Here is a 6,998-nt window from a genome sequence, read left to right as displayed (position 1 = left end):
GTGTAGTCTGTTTGTCAAAGCCGAATCCCGTGCCCACCTGGCCAGAATCCCTTGTCCCGCGGAATAGGCACCCCGCAAGAAACCCAGTCCGTGGTAGAGAGATGGCTCCATGGCTGCTCCTTCAGAGCCTCAGGCTCCGTTCCTAGCACCCACACAGAGCCTTTCAACTGTCTGCAACTCCAGTCCCAAGGAATCTAATGCTCTCTTCTGGTCACCTCAAGTACCAGCTATGCACATTGTATACAGACATTTATACATGCAGACAAGACACCCAGGTACATTAAATAAGTAAGTAAATAAAAAAAACACAGCTTTTAGCTGCCGTCCAAGTTTCTCCATAGTCAAACGACAGTCTTGAAACCAGGGTAGTCTGAGCTGAGAGCCTAGCAAGGCCTTGCCCCTGACAGAACCACAGGCTTGGTAGAAAGGCTACTGGTTGGTCTTAGCGGAGAGTGAGGGTTTGTGCCTTTAATCCCAGCACTTGGGAGGCAGAGGCAAGTGGGTCTCTATGAGTTCAAGGCCAGACTGGTCTACAGAGCGAGTTCTAGGATAGCCAGGACTACACAGAGTCAGCCTTTAGGACCGGGGATATATATATATATCAGTTAATAGGCTGTTCACATAACATCATGAAGCCCTGAGATGGATCACAGTAGGAATAAAGACAAAGAAGACCAGGTAGATGGCTCAGCCAGTGAAGACACTACTTCCAAGCCTGAAGACCTGAGCCCGACATGGTATAGGAGCCGAGACTCTGAAGGTGCAGTGGCGGGGCATGCCTACAGTCCCAGCTCTTGGAGGTAGAGGCAAGAAGACCAAAAGTTCAAAATTATCCTTGGCTACATACAGAGTGTGTGTGGAAGTGGACTTACTGCTTACCAGCTGAGCTTTCTCAGGTCAGTGATGCAACTCCTCGGAGCCTCCTGAGTCCAATCTGTAAACTGGGCACACAGTATAAATATGAAGGTCAAACAGGATGTTACAATTAATGTGCAAATAAAGACTGTTAGGTAAATATGAAGTCTTTTTTTTTCTCCCCCTGAGACAGGGTTTCTCTGTGTAGCCTTGGCTGTCCTGGAACGTACTCTGTAGACCAGGCTGGCCTCGAACTCAGAAATCTGCCTCCCTCTGCCTCTCAAGTGCTGGGATTAAAGGCGTGTGCCACCACCGCCTGGCGAAGTCTTTTTTTTAGAAATTACATTTATTTATTCATCTACTTATTCTGGAGGAGGCGTGGCATGTACATACCAAGGCTTGAAGACAAATTGGTTCTGTCCTTCTATCACATGGGTCCTGGGAACCAGATGCAAGTCTTTGGGCTTGGTGGCAAGTGACTTTACTAGCTGAGCCATCTCATGGACTGTTTCTCCTTTCTTTAGTCTGCCACTCGTGCATGTCAGCAGTGACTTACAGGCTGCTGAGATGACTAACTAGCGGCTCTGGTAAAAGGGCCCAGCACATGCTGGAGCAGTCCCCATTCCTTCCCAAGCTTCGTGGTATGTCAGAAGGAAGGAAGTTAAAACCAGGGATCACCTTCCCTCCGTCTGTGAGTACTCAGATCCTTGGGTCCTAGAGGCAGAACCTAGGTGGCCCTTAGGTCGAGAACCTATGCACACACCAGGAAACAACGATGAATGAAAACCATTGTTCACTACATTTGAGGGTCCTCTTACCAAGGGAAGAAAATTTTACTTAAAAAAAAGGGGGGGGGGTTGGGGCGGGAGTGATGATTCAGTGTGGTTAAGAGAACTCTCAGCTTTTCCTAATTTCAGTTCCCAGAACTCACATCAGGCCACTCAAACCCTCTATCAGTCCAGCTCCAAGGCGTCTGATGCCGTTCTAGCCTCCACCTGCACAAACCCACACTTAGACACACAAAATACACAGGATTTAGAGAGAGAGAGAGAGAGAGACAGAGACAGAGACAGAGACAGAGAGACAGAGACAGAGAGACAGAGAGAGAGAGACAGAGACAGACAGAGAGAGGAAGGAAGGAAGGAAAGAAAGGGAAGGAGGGAGGGGCAGAGAGAGAAAGGGAGGGAGGGAGGGAGGGAGAAGAAAGGCTTGCGGAGTGTGGGTAATCTTAAGTACAGTGGTGCACATCTGTAATTCCAACACTTGGAAAACGGAGGCAGGAGAATCACAGGCAATGTAGTGAATTTAAAGAAGTCTGGGCCACGTGAGACACCGTTTCAAAAAAAAAAAAAAGCCACCAAACCAACAGAAAGTTAAAAAGGAAAACGTGGAACTTGTTTCTTTTTAAGACTCAGGTTGTTTTCCCCACCCCCACCACGCTTCTGTTCTGCCCTACCTCCAATTCCCTGCTTCAAGTTTGTTCCCTCGAGAGAAAGGGAAAGTGCTTTGACGGCTTTACCTGCCTGATCTCACCTACGATCAAAAAGCCAGTACAGCTTTCACCCCTAGGAGCCCGGAAGGTGTGGGGAAGACAGGGACACAAAGTTAAAGTAAGATCCCTGGACCACGGAGAACCCTGGGGTACATGACTTACTTGCTCCAGGGGGTTCCTGGCTCTGGACAAAGTTGTTTTGCTGGAAACCACGCCTCCACCCCCCTCGGAGAAGTGAGTCACCCAAAAGGGCCAAGTGGCAGGGGCTGGCTGGGGGCGTTCCCTTCCCTTTGCTGCTCCAGAGACTTAGCATTGTAGGGACCCCAGGGGCCAGTAAAGCTAAGGTTCCCTATACTACGGAAAACGGGCTGAGGAGGGCAGACAGCTTTCACCTCCCACACAATCCATGGATCCTCGGTCTCCATCCGGGTACCAACCTCTGCTGTTCCTTGTAGCACCCACTTAGTACTTGGTGCCCTCTTTTATCTTTCTTTTGTTTCGCTTTTGTTTTTGAGACAGGTTCTCTCTGTTTAAAAGTCCTGGAGCTTGCTCTGTAGACCAGTATGGCCTCGAACTTTCAGATATCATCCTGCCTCTGCTGAGATTCAAGGTGGGCGGCTAGTACTTTGTGCCTTTAGTGTGATCTCTGGCTGGGGATGCAGCTCAGTGGAGTGTTTTCTAGCGTGCAGGAAGCTGGGTTTGATTCCCAGCACCACACGCACTTCTGGGCATGCTTGTAATCCCAGCACTTGGAGGATCACATACACACAAGTCAATAAATAAGTGTAATTTCTAACAAAATTGATCTTCCATTCTCACACCCATCACCATTATTCCTACTTAGATGAATTCTCAGGGAGGACCAGAAGAGAGCCAGGAATGTAATCCAGGCCTGATCTGCATCAATATGCCCTTCTACCCTTCTCTAATTCAAAAGCAAACAGACCAGCCAGTGTCTGCACCGCAGTCTGGCTGGGTCCGGATCTTAGCACACAAACCCACTCAGGACTCAGTCCTGAAAGCCGCTTTGTCTTTTGAGAAGCAACTTTGCAAAGGCCAAGGAGAATTCAGTTCTCTGAGGTCCACTGACTGCTTTTGAAAGAATTTACACCCTGACTTTGTTCCTGGGCAGCTGGGCAGTCCAGCATACCCTGGCGAGATGGCTCAGTACCAGCTTTTTTTTTTTTAGACAAGGTTTTATTGTATCTGCCAGGAGTGTTCTATGTAGGACAGCAGGGAACTCACAGAGCTCTGCCTGCCTCAGCTCCATGAGTGCTGGAATTACAGGCATGTACCACTACACCTAGCTTAGTTTTCTAGTTTTGACAGATGCAACACCCATGTAACCTTCATCCCTACCAAGAGGCCAAACAGAAAATTCTGTCACGGGAGTGGGTTTTTTTTGTGTCTCCCTCACCAACCACACGGTTCGTACATGCAGCTCAGGGACAATGACAAGTCTTCCTTATAACTCCAGCAACCAGCACTTAGGAGGTAATAACAATGAAAAAAAAAATTCCAATTTTTAAGACAAGTTCCTATATAGCACTGGCTGACTCAAACTCCCTATATAGCCTTAGATGACCTTGAACTTCTGATCTCTGATAAAGGCTGAACTCTCCAGGTACCTGTCCTTGGGACCTTAAAGAAATAACAAATTCAAAGAAGATTAAGGCCCCACGTTTAAATCATAGAAAAGGTAATCAGAGGTCACAGACAGTTATGGTCAGCCATAAAATTAGTTCCTGATAACCCCACAAAAGACACTCTCTAATCCCCCTCCCAGCTTCAGTTTTGTCCCACACTCCCATTCACCCTTCAAGCAATTCCTAACTACACTGTATATAAACCCAGTGTTTCCCTGAACTTGTCATCACATACATCATAGGTGGGGGGGCTTGTGATCCGAGTCAAGACTCAAAATAATAAAAAGATTCTTTTGCCAGCTGCAGCGGACTTCAAAATTCTTGGGCTCATCTTGGTTTCCCTTGGACTCAGGGCATAACACCTGTATGTATGCACATACATACCTAGAGCCTAAGGAGGTCAGAAGAGGACAGGTCCCCTGGAACTGGAGGTAGAGAAGGTATGAGCCCAGATGTGGGTGCTGGAACCTGAACGCAGGTCCTCTGCAAGAGTAACAAATCCTTCCCGCGGAGTCATCTCTCTAGCCTCTCTACCTCATTTTTTGAGATGAGGTATCTTATAGAACCTGGAGCTCTGTTTCAGCTAACCAGGCTGGCCAGCGAGACACCATCACCCTCCACCTCTTCACCCGACTTTAGAATTACAAGTGTGGGCTGCAAACCTAGCTATTACATGAGTGGTAGGGATCTAAATCATGCTTTCAGATTTGTGCAATAAGCATTTTACCCACTGAGCCATTTCCACATATGCCTCTCTTATTGTTCTTTTTTGAAGCAGAGTGTCATATAATCCAGGTTGGCCTGGAACTCTCTCTGTATCAGAGAATGACCTTGAACTCTTGATGCTTCTGCCTTAGCCTCCTACATGCTGGGATTGCAGCCAGGGACCACCACACCACTCCCGAATCTTTGTTCTCTCTCTCTCTCTCTCTCTCTCTCTCTCTCTCTCTCTCTTTTTTTTTTTTTTTTTTTTTTTTTTTTTTTTTTTTTTTTTTTGGTTTTTGGAGACAGGGTTTCTCTGTATAGCCCTGGCTGTCCTGGAATTCACTCTGTAGACCAGGCTGGCCTCAAACTCAGAAACCCACCTGCCTCTGCCTCCCAAGTGCTGGGATTAAAGGAGTGCCCCACAACCACCCGGCTAAATTTTTTATTTTATGTGGATAGGTGTTTTATATGCACACGTGTGCCTGGTGCCTGCAGAGGCCAGAAGAGGGCATCAAAATCCCAATGATTGGAGCTACAGACAGTTGTAAGCTGCCATGGGGTGCTGGAACTTGAATCCAGGTCCTCTGCAAGAGCAGCAGATGAGTGCTCTTAACTGCTAAGCCATCTCCCCAGCTCCATTTTTTGTTTTAATTTTGAGACAAGGTGTCATACTGTAGCCCAGACAGACTTCAAACTCACTGTAATCCTCCTGACTCAGTCTCTGAAGTGCTAGGATTACAAACAGGAGCTACTACACCCAGCCTGACATGTGATCCTCTCTGAGCCGTAGCTCCCCACCAGTGAGATGAAGGCTTAGTTTAGGAGACTCTCCTGGCTCCTCTGACTCCAGTCAGAGGCACAGTGCAGAGTAAGTAATGAGATGAGGTAGCCAAGCGTAGGGAATAGTTTAGCAAATTAGGATTCCTTGTTGTCTGGGCTATGTGCACACTCTTATCTCACAATGTGCTCAGAAGCTGGGGACCTGAAGATAGTATGTACACCTCTTTCCAACCCACTGTACCCAGCAACCCTAGGCAACCTAGGACCCCCCCCCCACCTGCATGGTTTACAGTTTATTAAATATCCTCAGCCCCACACAAACCCATTTATTTGGTTATTGGGGTACATTGTGTGAAGGTGTGCCTTTGTATATTCAGTTGTTAATTCTGTACCAGCAGAGAGCTAAATGCTGGCATGATCTTGGTATTGCACTTCTATGGCCCCTCCCCCACCTCATAGTTTGTAAATATTCCTCCTTCCTTACCTGCTTAAGGTAATCTAGAACTGTATCTGATTGGCTGTAATAAAGAGCTGATGGCAAATAGTTGGGCAAGAAGTGGAGGGCAGATCTTCCAGAGATGGTGATGCTGGGAGAAGAATCAGAAGCCGGATATTTGCCGGGGAATTAGAGGTGAATAGACAGACGGTCCAGAGATTACAAAGCCTCTGTGTCGTTAGTGATATCACTGGTGGGTGTGAGAAAGTCCTCAGAGCAAACTGTGGGAACTAAGGAGAGGGTAAAGTGTTTACTGCATAAGCACGAGCACTTCAGTTCAGTCCCCAGCACTCAAGTAAAAAGCTGGTGCCAGGGGCTGGAGCGATGGCTCAGCGGTTAAGAGCAGTGAATGCTCTTCCAGAGGTTCTGAGTTCAATTCCCAGCAATCACATGGTGGCTCACAAAACATCTGATGCCCTCGTCTGGTGTGTCTGAAGAGAGCTACAGTGTATATACATAAAATAAAGTAAATAAATCTTTAAAAAAAAAAAGAAAGAAAGGAAGGAAGGAAGGAAGGAAGAAAGAAAGAAAGAAAGAAAGAAAGAAAAAAAGAAAGAAAGAAAGAGAGAAAAAGAAAAAGCTGGTGCCAGTGAGTGTCTCTCATCCTAGCACTGGGGAGGACACAGGAGTCTAGCCAAAGTAATGAGCTCATACCCGAAAAGGTAGAAAGCCAAAGAGGAAGACATTAAGACGGACTTCTGGCCTTCAAATGCCTACACTAAACACACACACACACTCACACACACACACACTCACACATACACTCACACACACACACTCACACGCTCACACACACACTCACACACACACACACTCACACTCACACACACACACTCACAAACATGCAAATACACAGTGTTAACCCCAAAGATTCAATCACCAGCCCAGATCATCATGACCAAATTAATGCAAATGATTAATTAAAGCAAGTTTTTAAAACTCATGTACACAGGCTGCCTCCTGCTAAGGCTGGGTTCAAGAGGTTAGCACTGGACATGAGGAAGACAAGTTTGTTTTCCAAGAC

At 46.9% G+C, this 6,998-nt stretch overlaps 1 protein-coding gene across 7 annotated transcripts in view; it reads right to left on the bottom strand.

The window, feature by feature from the left end:
* Capg (capping actin protein, gelsolin like) overlaps positions 1 to 6,998 on the bottom strand; it is a 27,315-nt gene that overhangs the window by 18,453 nt on the left and 1,864 nt on the right. For 3 of the 7 annotated variants that reach the window (XM_031382197.1, XM_031382194.1, XM_031382196.1), the window contains exon 2: positions 880 to 941. The exons of 1 other annotated variant lie outside the window; for it this stretch is intronic. The gene's annotated coding sequence lies outside the window, so the exon portion shown is untranslated. Of the gene's footprint in view, positions 1 to 872; positions 942 to 2,509; positions 2,576 to 6,998 lie in introns of those variants that run through there. 3 more of the 7 variants (XM_031382195.1, XM_031382201.1, XM_031382200.1) reach the window with 3 other exon arrangements.

The sequence above is a fragment of the Mastomys coucha genome, unplaced genomic scaffold (genome assembly GCF_008632895.1).
Source record: "Mastomys coucha isolate ucsf_1 unplaced genomic scaffold, UCSF_Mcou_1 pScaffold20, whole genome shotgun sequence".
In the NCBI taxonomy this organism is placed as follows: Eukaryota; Metazoa; Chordata; class Mammalia; order Rodentia; family Muridae; genus Mastomys; species Mastomys coucha.
This window is presented reverse-complemented; position numbering and strand designations above follow the sequence as displayed.